Below are 16,665 nucleotides of genomic sequence, written 5' to 3'. Positions count from 1 at the left end.
ACTGCATAAATGGATATTTAAAAAAATAATCTTGTAACATTTAAGAAATAAAATAATTAAATGTGTCATGAGTGTATCGTGTTTTTTTTTTCTTGTATAACAGTGTACAGCTGCTGCCTGTGTGTGTGTGTGTGTGTGTGTGTGTGTGTGTGTGTGTGTGTGTGTGTGGTAATAGGCTATACCCATGGAATCAAAATGGATTTAATTAGGAGTTTTTGCCACTGATCAACATAAAAAAGTCCATAATGTCAAAGTGAAAAATAAAATCTACATATTGTTCTAAATTAATTACAAATACAAAACCGAAAATAATTGATTGCTTAAGTATTCACCCCCTTGAGTCAATATTTGGTAGAGGCACCTTTGGCAGCAATTACAGCCATGAGTCTATTTGGATAAGTCTCTACCAGCTTTGCACATCTGGACACTGCAATTTTTAACCATTCTTCTTGGCAAAATTGCTCAAGCTCCGTCAAGTTGGATGGGGATCTTTGGTGAACAGCAATTTTCAACTCTGTCCACATATTCTCATATGTGAAAGACATGTTTTTTTTTTTTAAATGTACAGAAAAAGTTTAAAAGATTAAAAAATATTTTATTTTCAGGACGTTTCGGGCAAAAGCTCTTCAGCTGTTTAAAAAGAAAAGTAAACCCGGTGCAGTGTTTATTATAAAACTATTCTGTGGATGGCGTCATGGTTACTGTAAGAGAATGGTCATTTCCAGAGGTTGCAAAGTCCCCGGTTTGAAGATAAACTCTCGTTCCTTTTGTTTCCACAGCGCTGATTGATCACACAGACTGTGATGTCTTCAGCAGTGTGATCATCACTGTTGAAGTGACGGTCTACTGGAAATGCAGTGGTGTTAATACAAATGCTTCTTACGTGTTCTACAAACCGGTCTGCTAAACGCTTTTTAGTTTCCCCAATATACAGTTAGTTGCATTTCTTGCAGATAATGCAGTAGACTATTCCTTTAGAGGTACAAGTAAAATGTTTATGAATGCTGAATGAAGATTTAATGCCTCTAATCTCTGCTTCAGAATGAATGCATTTACAGGTATTAGATTGTGATCTATTACATGGATATGTGTCTTTCAAAGGTTCCCCAGAAGGATGAATATCACTGTGTACCGCAGATTCTCTTATATTCGTGTCTCTTCTACATGACATCAAGGGGGGAGTCTTGAAAACAGGCACTGTAGATGGGTCTTGTTGTAAAATTGTAGTTTCTTTGCACAGTTGTCTGTATCTTTCTGTTGGTAGGGTGGTAAGTGACAAGGGATTCTATAATCTGTGTGTTGTATGTTGTTATTATATAAAGTATTTTTTGTATTTAAATTTGTAATGCAGGATTTCGTTTTAGTGATGATCTTGTCCGGAACGCCACAATTTCCATAAAACACACACACACACACATTTCCTCGCTATGGGGGGGAAGAAATCTTGATCGTCGCTGTAAATACGCTTGTCTTCACAGTTGTGAATAGGGATCGAGTCACGGCTTGCCCGTGTAACAGCCCTGGCAACTGCGAGGCAAAACCATTGCTTAAGAGGACAGCAATCCCACTACAGTGAAATCAATAGTTAAAATGGACATGGAAGCCGCAATTACTGGACAGGACAAATAAATACTCCTCGTCGAGTTTTATTTAGTTGGTCAATGCTGGAAACTTCTTAAAACCTTAAGTCCAACTGTCGTTAACTATAGAGGGATAAAAATGTAGCTGCTGTAACTCTGCTAAACCGATGCCCGTATTCTGATATTTCGTTACCTTTTTCAAAGTGTTACTCCGCAGCACTGTGATAATATAACCATGAAAGGCCGTTTTTTATTATGACTGACAAAAGAAGAAAAAAAAAAGCAATCGCTTTCTGTACATCCCTGTGTAGTGTGTGTACACGGAGCACGTCATTAAAATATAGATAGATAGATAGATAGATAGATAGATAGATAGATAGATAGATTGCGTCTGCCAATAAATAAATAAAGTATATCGTATGAATCAAACTAAGCTGTTCGATTAAAAACTTCGTGAAAGTTATGTTAACAGTTTATAAATTCAGTGTGTGTGTGTGTGTGTGTGTGTGTGTGTGTGTGTGTGTGTGTGTGTGTGTGTGTGTGTGTGTGTGTGTGTGTGTGTGTGTGTGTGTGTGTGTGTGTGTGTGTGTGTGTGTGTGTGTGTGTGTGTGTGTGTGTGTGTGTGTGTGTGTGTGTGTGTGTGTGTGTGTGTGTGTGTGTGTGTGTGTGTGTGTGTGTGTGTGTGTGTGTGTGTGTGTGTGTGTGTGTGTGTGTGTGTGTGTGTGTGTGTGTGTGTGTGTGTGTGTGTGTGGTGGTGTGGTGGTGTGTGGAGTGTGTGGGGGTGGGTGTGTGTGTGTGTGTTTGTTTGTGTGTGTGTTTGTGTTTGTGAGTGTGTGGGTGTGTGTGTGTGGGTGTGTGTGTGTGTGTGTGTGTTGTGAGTGTGTGGGTGTGGGTGTGTGTGGGTGTGTTTGTGTGGTGTGGGTGTGTGTGTGGGTGTGTTAGTGGGGTGGGTGTGGGTGTGTGTGGGTGTGGTGTGTGTGGGTGGAGTGGGTGTGTGTGTGTGTGTGGGGTGTGTGGGTGTGGGTGTGTGTTGTGTGTGTGTGTGGTGTTGTGTGTGTTGTGTGTGATGTGTGTGTGTGTGTGTGTGTGTGATGTGTGTGGGTGTGTGTGTGTGTGTGGTGTGTGTGTGTGTGTTTGTGTGTGTTTTTGTCTGTGTGTGTGTTGGGTGTGTTGGGTGTGTGTGTGTGTGGTGTGGTGTGTGTGTGTGTGTGTTTGTGTTTGTGTGTGGGTGTTTGTGTGTGTGTTGGTGTGTTTGTGTGTGTGTGTGTGTGTGTGTGTGTGTGTGTGTGTGTGTGTGTGTGTGTGTGTGTGTGTGTGTGTGTGTGTGTGGGTGTGTGTGTGTGTGTGTGTGTGTGTGTGTGTGTGTGTGTGTGTGTGTGTGTGTGTGTGTGTGTGTGTGTGAGTGTGTGTGTGTGTGTGTGTGTGTGTGTGTGTGTGTGTGTGTGTGTGTGTGTGTGTGTGTGTGTGTGTGTGTGTGTGTGTGTGTGTGTGTGTGTGTGTGTGTGTGTGTGTGTGTGTGTGTGTGTGTGTGTGTGTGTGTGTGTGTGTGTGTGTGTGTGCTATACTAACTGTCAGCATTCACTGCGGGACATACAATGAACAGTTTCCTCTTTTTAATTGAAATTATTGTTCACGTGTGTTTTAATTGTTGTACGGTTGCTCTTAATTTAATGTGCGTGTCTCTTGTCAGCCCCACACCCTCTTTGTGTGTATTTCTCGCCCCCAGTGTGTTACGCTTGCCGTCTCTTATCCTTCCCCTGTGTGCGTCTTCATTCTCTGCTCAGTTCAGCGCTTATAAACGCTGCTGTTAGATAGTCACCGTTGCAGAGCAAATAAAAAAGCAACACATTGAAATTTCATTTGCTCGTCTCTTGCTTCTTTGCTGAACCTGTGCGCACCAACCCCGCAATATGCTTTTATTAAAGGCAGTTATTTTATTAATTTTTTTTATCGCCGTGGCTTGATGCTCCCTCTCATTTTCTCTGTGATTTTGAACGCAGTGACCGTGACTGCTCCATTTCAAACTCTTAATTTACTGTTACTTCCAGAACCACGTGATGTAGTTCTTCACTATGATTGGCTATTGCTTGGATTAAAGGGAGTTTGTATGGAATGTGAGTTTCCTACTCATTGTATCGTGTGACAGGGCAAACCCCCCGCGGTGACGTCACAGGCAACACGTTGCCAGCGCATTGACTCGTGTAACAAGTCCCTTAGGGTGCGAGGAGTCATGCTGCAGATATGAATGAGAATCGGTTGGTTTGTAGTAGACAGTGGTGTTAATGGTGGAATTCAAAACAGTGATAGAAATGTATAAGAAAGACATATTATTGCCCGTTTCTGATATGCTCCATGTGAAATCCAGGGCTGGGTGGAAATGTGTTACTGACTGAATGAACTGTTTACAATCCTCACTGGAGCTGCTGGAAATACCAAAGATGTCGTCAGTGTACCCCAGATATAGTCTAGGTGTGTTTCCATTGCATTGCTGTAAAAAAATGTTTTCAACCGATCCCATATATTTCTGTATTACTGAGAAACAAAACTGAAAGGAATGCAAGTATAAAACATTCCATCGTATTTCAGTTATTTCAAAGCGATTCATTTTTTTGTTTTGTTTTATTGCAAGAGAAAGCGTTTGAAAGTTTCCCACTGTACCTTAGAGCAGCGGTTTTCAAACTGGGGTACGCGTACCCCTGCGGGTACTCGAGCGCACCTCAGGGGGTACAGGAGAGAAATCCTGTAATTGCGGACAACAGGTTTTTATTTATTTATTTTACCACATTGTAGTACTTTGCGACTTAGCAATAGAATTAATAATGTTGAATCTCCTTTCAAATAAAACCACAGGCGTGCCGGTGCGCGTCTCCTCTCTGCGGGCGAGGTTAACTATAAACACCAAGCGGCTGCTGACGGGGAGGGAGCGCTGAGCGCACACAGGGCTCAATTACAATATGATGTTGCTTCTTTAAGAATGTGTGGTATGTACTAGGTGCGTTTGCTTTCTGTAGTTTAAATGTTCAGTGTTTGTAGTTTAGTTTAATCAGTTCAGTGTGTTTTATCTAAGTTTTTAAATAACAGTATTATTGAGTTTATCAAGCAGCTGTGCTGCCCTACTTAGACAGGGAAATCACTGCGCTGGAGCTGGAGCGACACGACTGTGTGATCTTTATGTGTTTTCTGACTAATTCGTTCTATAACTGCTTTGTCGAGTAATTGCATTAGCCTGCGCATGTACGCGCTAATTATTGGGCTAATAAAAGCAATTACAAAAATGGAATCGCAGAATTAAAATAATAATAATAATAATAATCTGTCCCTAACTCCTGGATTGGGAAGTGTCTGAAATTGGATTCCCTGCTCCTATTGAGTGTGTTCATATCATATAGCGAGAGCCCATCAACAAGCTGCCTGGCAGCTGATTAACATGAACAGACGACCGCGCTAAACACTAACATGGAAGCATGTTGCTAAAAGTCATTTTTGACTGCATGATATAAATGTCACCTTTCTACTTTAATCAAAAAACAATGTGTCTGTTCTGGCTGGATTCGATAGAGCACAGACACACACACATAGCATTTTAAATGTGCAGCTCAAGCGTTAAACCAGAACATTGGATTAAAATAAAAAAACACACATATTTAATGTGTTATTCAATATTCACATAGTTCTGCACGCTACCATATTTTTTTTTTTTTAAAGATGCCTGTATTTGTAAATTTTAAATAGTTTTTATGCAAAATGCCCCGTCTGTTTTCTCTCTACATTCTGCATTTGTTGGAAGAAATGCACGACTTTTGTTGAATTGCTTTCTGATTTTGTTTTAAATTAGAACCCTAGTTTTGTTTACAAAAGCATAACCTGTTTTTGGACTCGTTTGGCCACTTACTGGTCTGGATTTTGAAATAATTTTAGCATGTTTAGTTTTAATTGTATTTTATTTTAATTGGTTTAACAGCAGTGTTCCGCGAGCAGTAATTGGCTGAACTCTGGCCCCGCCCCCTTCCCTGTGCTTCTGAGCCAGAAAATCCAGTCCTGTTTATTTAGTTTATTTTTTATGACTCACTTAAATTTTTTTTGCAGCTTGAAGTCATTTTAAAATACAGAATAACATACCCTTGTCTAGGGGCTGCACTGTTTATTAATCAGGGTGTAGTTTTATTGAAATCTGTGATAAAAAGCGGGCACATCCATCACATTGGTAGGTAAGCATATATATATATATATCTATATATATATATATATATATATATATATATATATATATATATATATACACACACACACACACACACACACACAGTTAACATCAGTAAGTACTTAAGCCTAGTAATTAGAAAATACTTTTTTTCTGTTTTCATAGGTATATTATGACCCTATCTGAGATGGGGGTACGCGGCAGACTAGATTTTTTGGAAAGGGGTACGGGGTCTAAAAAGTTTGAAAACCACTGCCTTACAGTTTAGCATGCGGTCCCGTGGTGTGGTATGTAGTTTAGCATGCGGTCCCGTGGTGTGGTATGTAGTTTAGCATGCAGTCCCGTGGTGTGGTATGTAGTTTAGCATGCAGTCCCGTGGTGTGGTATGTAGTTTAGCATGCAGTCCCGTGGTGTGGTATGTAGTTTAGCATGCAGTCCCGTGGTGTGGTATGTAGTTTAGCATGCGGTCCCGTGGTGTGGTATGTAGTTTAGCATGCGGTCCCGTGGTGTGGTATGTAGTTTAGCATGCGGTCCCGTGGTGTGGTATGTAGTTTAGCATGCGGTCCCGTGGTGTGGTATGTAGTTTAGCATGCGGTCCCGTGGTGTGGTATGTAGTTTAGCATGCGGTCCCGTGGTGTGGTATGTAGTTTAGCATGCGGTCCCGTGGTGTGGTATGTAGTTTAGCATGCGGTCCCGTGGTGTGGTATGTAGTTTAGCATGCGGTCCCGTGGTGTGGTATGTAGTTTAGCATGCGGTCCCGTGGTGTGGTATGTAGTTTAGCATGCGGTCCCGTGGTGTGGTATGTAGTTTAGCATGCGGTCCCGTGGTGTGGTATGTAGTTTAGCATGCGGTCCCGTGGTGTGGTATGTAGTTTAGCATGCAGTCCCGTGGTGTGGTATGTAGTTTAGCATGCAGTCCCGTGGCGTGGTATGTAGTTTAGCATGCGGTCCCGTGGCGTGGGACATAGTTTAGCATGCAGTCCCGTGGCGTGGGACATAGTTTAGCATGGGGTCCGGGGTACGGGGTCTAAAATATGTTGTTCGACCACAATCAGGGGCACCAATTGGACAGCAAACACCATGGAAGTAAAAAATAAAAAAATATTAAACCCACAGGAAATAAAAAGGGAGAAAAATTACATCGAAGCAGATCGAGGTTTATCAAGGTAGGTAATATAAAAATAGCACTAAACTAAGTACTGTTTAGTGAATTAATAATATTTGTATTTTTCCTGGCTTTTGTTCCAACTGTGACCTAAATTACTTAATTGGATCAATAATTGCCAGTAATTGGTCCAATGAAGTAATTCAGGGACACAGTTGGAATAAAAGCCAGGAGGGGCACCAGGACCCCAGGACCAGGGTTGGCCATCCCCTGATCTAAACGATCAGTTTAAAGAGAGAGATTATAGAACACAACTTGAGGAAGCAGTATGAGTGGGTCCCCTGAATCAGGGCTGGGGAACATGCTTCACATACTGGAGTGTATTATTGTTTGACAATGTGCAAAAAAAAGTTGTCATGTCAGTATTATTTACAGCGTGCAATTTCACACAGCAGATTAAAGAGGAACTCAAGCTGTTTTTCTTTTGTGTGTGTTACATGTTCCCATATGTTGCTACAACTATAAGCTGTGTGTTGTATTGTGTTTATTATTATTTTTTTGTTTGGCATCCTGACCACTTTTTCTACACTATTAAATTACAGTCTCCAAAGTGCTTGGAAACACTGGTGTAGAGCCCTGTGTAACCATCAGAAGTACTTCAGAACTACATTTACCATCACCTCCCCCATCATAGATACATGAGCAGGAGGATGATGGGAAATGTAGTTCTGAAGTTCTTCTGAAGGGTACACAGGGCTCTACACCAGTGTTTCCCAACCCTGTTCCTGGCGGCACACCCCATCTGCTGGTTTTCATTTCAACACAGATCTCAGTTGTTTAATTGAATCGTATCAACAAATGAAGAGCTTGAAAATAACGGGAAAATGCTCAGTTAATCACTTTATTAGTTCAGTGAAGGGTTCAATTAAGCAATTGAGCGCTGCGTTGGAATGAAATCCAGCAGACAGGGTGTGCCCCCAGGAACAGGGCTGGGAAACACTGCTCTACACTAACTTTTTTGCAGGTGCAAATGTGTGTGTGTATATATATATATATATATATATATATATATATATATATATATATAACTTTGCGTTTTTTAAAAAGTCATAGCAATCTACCAGTTTTGGCAAAAATGTGCCTTCATCAGGATATACAGTTGGCTCCAATTTATTGTTTTCTACAAAAAACCCACTTGAGTTCCCCTTTAAGGTTCTGTTTTTCTTTCTTTAAAAGTTCACAAGCGAATAGGCTGGATTCCGGGGAACAGGGAGCTACAGCAGATCTGCACTGGATAGTAAAGTAAGTGTTTCTAAATAAGATTACAATAGATTACAATGTGTGTTCGTTTCATGCATGCATGATCATTTTCAATCATAGGTATGTAATACTGGGGACCTCTGATAAGAAGTAGTCTTGGTTAGAGGTACTTTGGAGGGGGGGGGGTAGTGATAATGCATCACATAAAGATGATTGCTGGAGTGTGGGTTGCGCACTCTGGCCCTAAAAAAGATAACTGGTTCTAAATTGCAATTCAGAAAAAAGAAGAGTTTTAAGCCAAGCTTGATGTTTTGTACATTTTGGACTGTGTGCTCCTTTCTTCTTTCAATAGCCCACAATACACTGCAGACTTAAGTCCGAGACTGAAAAGACACCACCTTGTACGGATGACAGAGAATCTCCTCCAGCCAAATGGACCAGAAGCCAGACAAAGGGATCGTTCACAATTCGTCTTCCGAAGAAAGCTTTTATGAATGCGAAACCCTGTCGGATGTCTTGAACAGAAATTTGACGTTAAAAAAACTGAAGAGAAACAAAAAGAAAACCCAGCTGCTGATCACTGGGCAGAAACTCCTGACTGGAATTGTTCCTCTCCACCTGCCCTGCAGTGTTATAACCAACCAAGAGTGTTTTAAAATTGAATTCATTGCAGGCGAGGGAGGGAGTAGTTGGGATCCAAACACACCTCAAAGTGCAAAACACATAGTTTTTTATATAGAGCTCAAAGGTGGAGGAAACAGAAAAATCATGAAAAACAAACACATTCACAAACAGGGTGGAAAGCTGTGCGTTTATGCCTTTGAGGGGGAGACAGTTTTGCAGGCTTTGAGCAGGGACGGCAGATTTGAGGACGTGGTTTTCAAAAAGAGGTGTCAACTGAGTGAAGGTGATACTAATAGAAAGGTTGAAATGCACGTTTCTGTGGATAGTCTGGATAAGAGGACGTTCACACTGATTGTTTCAACTGAAGATGCACCAGACAGTCAGCAAGTGCTCTGTAACGCAGGGCTGAGCAACAAGGTTACTGCTGATCATCAGGCTACTGGTGAGTCTCAGTCTACCAGTACAACTGCTGGAGATTCACAGCGTCCCAGTTCAGCTAATGGTGATTCCCAGCCTAAGGTATACCGCCTGCCTGACACTGAAGAAGTGTGCAGGATCCTCAGATCTCAAATGGATGATCTTATTAAGTCAATGATAAAAAGAAAGAAAGAGGGCAAAGATAGATGACCGATCAGGGAGCTGCTGAGACAGGAGTTTGGTAAAAACACCAAGATCTTTACTGAGATTCACACCATGAGGTGGCAGACTGAGCTCAGTGAATCTGTCTGCTTCATCACTGTACCAGCAGGAGATGGCACAGGAGTTGAGGGCACAAGTTTCTGTTTCATTGGGAATTGCATTGTTACATGTGCCCACGTCTTGGATAAATGCATGATAAACTCACAATAACAGCCAGAGCTCATTACAAAAGTTTCTGTAACCTTTGAATATGAAAAACCAATATAAATGGTTGAGTCTGAGGTTTTCTATGTAAAGCAGATAGTTGCCCATGACAGAAGCATTGACTGCTTTACTCGAGCTTGATCTATCCCAGGAGCACCCTCCACTCCCCCAGCACTGATTGATGAACTTTCCGTTCTACAGATAAGTGGAGGGGTTTGTATCATTGGTCACCCAGATGGTAGAGTAAAGATGGTTGATCCGTGCTCCATTATAGAGGCTGAGAACCGCAAAGCCAAAGCAGAAGAGCACATTGCCTGCCATTCTGAAACTTTAGATAATATCGAAAAAGAAAGATTTTATCAGGCACTTAGCGCCTACTCTTTTGAGGTGCTGCAAGACAGAAATCGATTGTTTTACGACACCTGTTTTTACCATGGCTCTTCCGGGTCTCCGGTCTTTAATTCCCAACATCAGCTGGTAGCCATGCACCAGGGAGGGTATGCGTATCCACTGGACTCAGAAGAGACACGGAGTGTGATCGAGTATGGCATCCACATGACGGCTATTCTTCAAAGCATGCTGCAGCATGAGATAGCTGCCCCCTTGCGGAAGGAAATGTTCCAAATCCCTCTTGAGAAATCTGAGTTCAGATCTGTTCTGAAGCCGCTGGTAGAATATGCATGCGGTCATTCAAGAGCAAGCAAAGTCTTAAAAAGCTTCTTGAAAAGCAATCCGCAATGCTACGCGCTGCTGGAGTCTCTGTCCAACAAAAGCAGGAACCTGGGTACGCTGCTTATTGAGTGCAAGAAGAGTACACACTAGGTGAGAAAAAAACACACTGATCTGCCACGAGTGCAGCCTTGGGGGGGTGCTGAAATTGATCCAGTGGCAGAGAGGATCACTCCTTTAATTTGCAAAGCCAACACCTAGCATGTCTGCTTCCTATAACGCTGTCCTATGACTGTCTGTCGGTGTTCATATCCATGCCCAGTTTTACTGGCAAAACATTTTAAGCATCCCCTCCCTTTCATTTTTTCAATAGCGTTAATATGTGATGCAACTTTTCCAAGTGTAAAACATTTCTTTCTTTTTTTATATATCCACCCAGTTTAATTGATCTACATTTTGTTTTTTCATTATTTTATTTTAATTATCTTAGTGATTTTAATATAACTTGTGTTATTTTTTAACCCTTTTGTTTAGTGTAATTTCAATATGTTTTGGCAGAGAATGTGTCTGGGGATGCGTATGTTTTTTTGTTATGTATTGTACAATGCTCTGTGACATGGTCTTAAAAACAACTGCATATTCCAAACTGGGAGAAAATGGGGTAAAAATAATGGGTGATTTCAAATAAAAAAAAATAAATACAAGAAAATATAATAAAACGAAACTTCAATAAATGTGAAATGACACATCAATTAAATGCTGGTTTATGTGCAAGACAGTGCATTGTAATGAGATCCTGAAGTGTAATCCCTGTTTAATAATGTACACTGTTTAAATGGCATGTCTCACGGCTCTACTGCTGCGCCCCCTTTTTAGTGCCTGGTGCATCATATACCTCGGTGCTTTCACAATCTTCACATGAACCCATTTAAAAAGAAATAGCAATTGTGTTTTTTTCTAATAAAGTTTTTTTTTATTATTATTTTAATTTTGACCAAAAAACAATCTGTTGTGTATTATGGTCTTATAAAAACGTATGATTTCAAAATATAATTTTTTAAATTAATAATAATAATAATAATAATAATCACAATCATAATGAATGCAAGCATTTGACAGCACGCTGGTATTGACTCAGTTTTGCAATCGCTTCAATATTCTACCTGCATGTAGTGCAGTAATATGTCACTAGGTGGCAGCACCAGTCCAGCTGGTAAAAAGAGAGTAGGCCTACTGTACCTTTTTCTTTTAATATCTTTTTTTTTTTTTTTTTTTACGAAAGTTCTCTTTTAAAATACCTTTTCTGGTTTTCTAAAGTTCTTCGTTGAAGAATATAGGTTTTTCGTTGAGAGTTCAAGTTTTTCGTGTAAGAATAGAAGTTTTTTTTGTGGAAGAGCAGAAGTTCTCTGTTGTCCCTCAGAACTAGTGTCGGACTTCCAAATTCTTATATCTTCATTTTGGGGCTGCGTCGGCCTCTTCCCAGTGGGGCTGGGGAGCTGAGGTAGGCTACACAGACTATTGGAGGGGCTACTCTATACATCTTGTGTGCACACATAACTAGTTATTTTTTTTCTTTTAAACAATGCACACGTGTGGTTTTATCTGTTATCCTGAAAAGGAGACTACAAATATATACAGAAAGACATAGTTTTAAACGTTACCGACAGCAGCTCACTGGTGCAACACTCATTCACAGAAAAACAACAGGAAAAACAACTAAGCTAATAAATAAATACGCGAATAATAGCCTAACCAATGCTAAATAAATATTAACAGTAATACAAAAACAAAACAAAAAAAAAACACACACATTGGTTAATACCAGCTAATTACTTTAAATCGGAGAATGTACTGTAGCCTATTATATATTTTTAAATATTTGCACACGAAAAGAAAACACAACAACAGACACACTGTTCAAGCTAAAGCAAACAGCAACAACAGACACACTGTTCAAGCTAAAGTAAACACAGCAACAACAGACACACTGTTCAAGCTAAAGCAAACACAGCAACAACAGACACACTGTTCAAGCTAAAGCAAACACAGCAACAACAGACACACTGTTCAAGCTAAAGCAAACAGCAACAACAGACACACTGTTCAAGCTAAAGCAAACACAGCAACAACAGACACACTGTTCAAGCTAAAGCAAACACAGCAACAACAGACACACTGTTCAAGCTAAAGCAAACACAGCAACAACAGACACACTGTTCAAGCTAAAGCAAACACAGCAACAACAGACACACTGTTCAAGCTAAAGCAAACACAGCAACAACAGACACACTGTTCAAGCTAAAGCAAACACAGCAACAACAGACACACTGTTCAAGCTAAAGCAAACACAGCAACAACAGACACACTGTTCAAGCTAAAGCAAACACAGCAACAACAGACACACTGTTCAAGCTAAAGCAAACACAGCAACAACAGACACACTGTTCAAGCTAAAGCAAACACAGCAACAACAGACACACTGTTCAAGCTAAAGCAAACACAGCAACAACAGACACACTGTTCAAGCTAAAGCAAACACAGCAACAACAGACACACTGTTCAAGCTAAAGCAAACACAGCAACAACAGACACACTGTTCAAGCTAAAGCAAACACAGCAACAACAGACACACTGTTCAAGCTAAAGCAAACACAGCAACAACAGACACACTGTTCAAGCTAAAGCAAACACAGCAACAACAGACACACTGTTCAAGCTAAAGCAAACACAGCAACAACAGACACACTGTTCAAGCTAAAGCAAACACAGCAACAACAGACACACTGTTCAAGCTAAAGCAAACACAGCAACAACAGACACACTGTTCAAGCTAAAGCAAACACAGCAACAACAGACACACTGTTCAAGCTAAAGCAAACACAGCAACAACAGACACACTGTTCAAGCTAAAGCAAACACAGCAACAACAGACACACTGTTCAAGCTAAAGCAAACACAGCAACAACAGACACACTGTTCAAGCTAAAGCAAACACAGCAACAACAGACACACTGTTCAAGCTAAAGCAAACACAGCAACAACAGACACACTGTTCAAGCTAAAGCAAACACAGCAACAACAGACACACTGTTCAAGCTAAAGCAAACACAGCAACAACAGACACACTATTCAAGCTAAAGCAAACACAGCAACAACAGACACACTGTTCAAGCTAAAGCACTAAGTTTTAAGCACACCTTTTCTTTCCCATAGCTGATTGAGCCTGTATATGCATTTAAATAAACTGCAACCCCAATTAAAATCCATCCAATCTGCCACACTGGCCTATATTCCTCAAGGGTTTTACACCAATTCACAATTCCCCACACTTCATTCTGAAAAGAATAAATGAAGAGCTTCTATCCAAACTGCTCTCTATCCATTTTCATTGTTTTTGGTAAATTGATGTTTTTTATTTGAGATACTATTCATTCCTCTGTTAGTCGGAACAGTAAAGCAATCCAGTTACAAGTGGAACACCGCGTTCACATGCAGATTTTTTGCACTACATGAGAAGGCCACTCTCCAGGAGTAAATCTAGGGTAAAGCGATTTCTGGAAATGTGTGGAATTCACATTTCACTAGTTTTGCTATGAAACTTTTCAAATGTACAAATAAGCTGTAAAAAATGAATGTGGAATGACTTCCTCACCATACCCACATCTTTAAATCAAACTCTGCTGCTGTGAGTTCCACATGTTAGCATTCATTCTGCATTTTACTCAGTTCAGAAAACGTGCTGGTAATTGTGAATTGGTGTAAAACACCTTGATGAATACAAGCCAGTGTCATGGAATTCAAAATGATCCTATTAGTCCTAATATACAAACTCTTATTTGGTTTAAATATTCAAAGGGCTGTCTTTTTCTGCTATTAGAAACAAACCATGCCATCATTTTTATTTTTATTTTTAGGATTTGTGGTCCAAAGTTACAACCCCGCTGACAGGCTGACACATCTGATAAAACAAACACTGGTAAACACTTTACAACGTGTTCCCTGGTACATTGTACTTACATAGTAATTGCTCAGTAACGACATCTGTATGTACACATAAATGCAGTGTAATTCTGCATTAAGACGTAACAACAAGACTGACAAACCATTCACGGTATATGTTCAATTGTTAAACAGTGTTTACATTGATGATCAGGATTTTTACTTGAGTGTGAATTACACATGTGATTACATATAGATCTTACAGTTCCCAATTTTCAATAAATCACAGCGTGAATATCATACAAGCAACACACTCAAGAAGATCTTTAGATATCAACGGATTAAAACATTTTTTATTTTATTTTGGCATCAATGTTATGTGTTATCCTTTACGGACCAGCGAGATGCACAATTACGCTCACACGACTGCCAAAATCCTACAAATCTAATATTAACGTACTCGTTCTGAATTCACTTAATCAATACTGAATTTCAGCAAAGTCTGTTTTACATTTACTCTATACAAGACAAACGTTCATAGAGAGTTCATCTTGATTCCAGCATAGTTTTAACCGCTCATAATTCACATGGTTCCACCGCGGCGGGGTCTTTCCTCCTCTTCGCCGCAGAACAGCCCACGTTGTTTCAATCTCATTCTTCATTAGACAGAGCTTGAAAAAGTCTCTACCAAATCATTCTACATAGACATCTGCGTTAGTCCTATCCAGAAATGTAATACTAAACTGGAAGACCGGTTAGGGTGAGAGAAGAGGCTCTGAGTCTGCCCTCTGGATGGTAACTTGTTCTCCTTTGTAACATCTCTCCCAAGACAACTAAGAGACTCTCTTCTAATTCCAAACCAATGTTGCTTCATCTACAACAAGGTCCACATTGGGTCATTCTCCATAACTGAGGTCAATCATAGGAACACTCACAAAAATTACTTTACTTACAACTTCATGACAAGTCTTTGTTAAATAACAGTATATACAGTAACTGCCTTCAGTGCTAAATTAAGAGCAAGTTTAACTAAGAGCAAGTACTATATATATATATATATATATATATAGCTCTGGAAAAAATTAAGAGACCACTGCAAAATTATCAGTTTCTCTGGTTTTACTATTTATAGGTATGTGTTTGGGTAAAATTAACATTTTTGTTTTATTCTATAAACTACTGACAACATTTCTCCCAAATTCCAAATATAAATATTGTCATTTAGAGCATTTATTTGCAGAAAATGACAACTGGTCAAAATAACAAAAAAGATGCAGTGTTGTCAGACCTCGAATAATGCAAAGAAAATAAGTTCAGATTCATTTTTAAACAGCACAATACTAATGTTTTAACTTAGGAAGAGTTCAGAAATCAATATTTGGTGGAATAACCCTGATTTTCAAGCACAGCTTTCATGCGTCTTGGCATGCTCTCCACCAGTCTTTCACATTGATGTTGGGTGACTTTATGCCAGTCCTGGCGCAAAAATTCAAGCAGCTCAGCTTTGTTTGATGGCTTGTGACCATCCATCTTCCTCTTGATCACATTCCAGAGGTTTTCAATGGGGTTCAGGTCTGGAGATTGGGCTGGCCATGACAGGGTCTTGATCTGGTGGTCCTCCATCCACACCTTGATTGACCTGGCTGTGTGGCATGGAGCATTGTCCTGCTGGAAAAACCAATCCTCAGAGTTGGGGAACATTGTCAGAGCAGAAGGAAGCAAGTTTTCTTCCAGGACAACCTTGTACTTGGCTTGATTCATGCGCCCTTCACAAAGACAAATCTGCCCGATTCCAGCCTTGCTGAAGCACCCCCAGATGAGTCCAATTTTCAGCTTTGCCCAACACCTGGTCGTCTAATGGTTAGACGGAGACCTGGAGAGGCCTACAAGCCACAGTGTCTCGCACCCACTGTGAAATGTGGTGGAGGATCGGTGATGATCTGGGGGTGCTTCAGCAAGGCTGGAATCGGGCAGCTTTGGCATGAATCAAGCCAAGTACAAGGTTGTCCTGGAAGAAAACTTGCTTCCTTCTGCTCTAAATATGAATCCCTACCACTTCATTTCTCTAATATGATTAACATCATGTACTGTCGGTTTGTTTTCTCGCATTCTGGAGCTTAAAGATTTAAAATATATGAACGTGTCTGACGGCCGGAGCCCCTTTTTCTAAGGCACTCTGGCTGGCTCTGTGTTCTATTCACATGACGTGACTCTCTGGAACCTCAGGAAGCTGCGCAGTTCTGCCAGCGACTCAGGCAGGCAGGCAGGCAGGCAGGCAGTCTGCGCCCGGCCGCCACAGGAGTCGCAGTGCAGCGCAGCGGTGAGACAAGGATTACCCTGCCGACCTAAAGCCCTCTTAACCCGGTCGGCTCAAGCTTGGCCAATTGAGCGCCGCCCCCTCAAGACTCCTGGCCACGGTCGGAGATGGAATAGCCAGGACTGGAA

At 40.6% G+C, this 16,665-nt stretch overlaps 1 pseudogene; it reads left to right on the top strand.

The window, feature by feature from the left end:
* The first annotated feature begins 8,708 nt into the window (after positions 1-8,708).
* LOC121303943 lies at positions 8,709-10,714 on the top strand (annotated as a pseudogene).
* The last annotated feature ends 5,951 nt before the right edge of the window (positions 10,715-16,665 follow it).

This window comes from Polyodon spathula, chromosome 36 (assembly GCF_017654505.1).
Source record: "Polyodon spathula isolate WHYD16114869_AA chromosome 36, ASM1765450v1, whole genome shotgun sequence".
Taxonomy (NCBI): Eukaryota; Metazoa; Chordata; class Actinopteri; order Acipenseriformes; family Polyodontidae; genus Polyodon; species Polyodon spathula.
The sequence above is the reverse complement of the archived record's forward strand: the minus strand, read 5'-3'. Positions and strand labels throughout refer to the sequence as shown.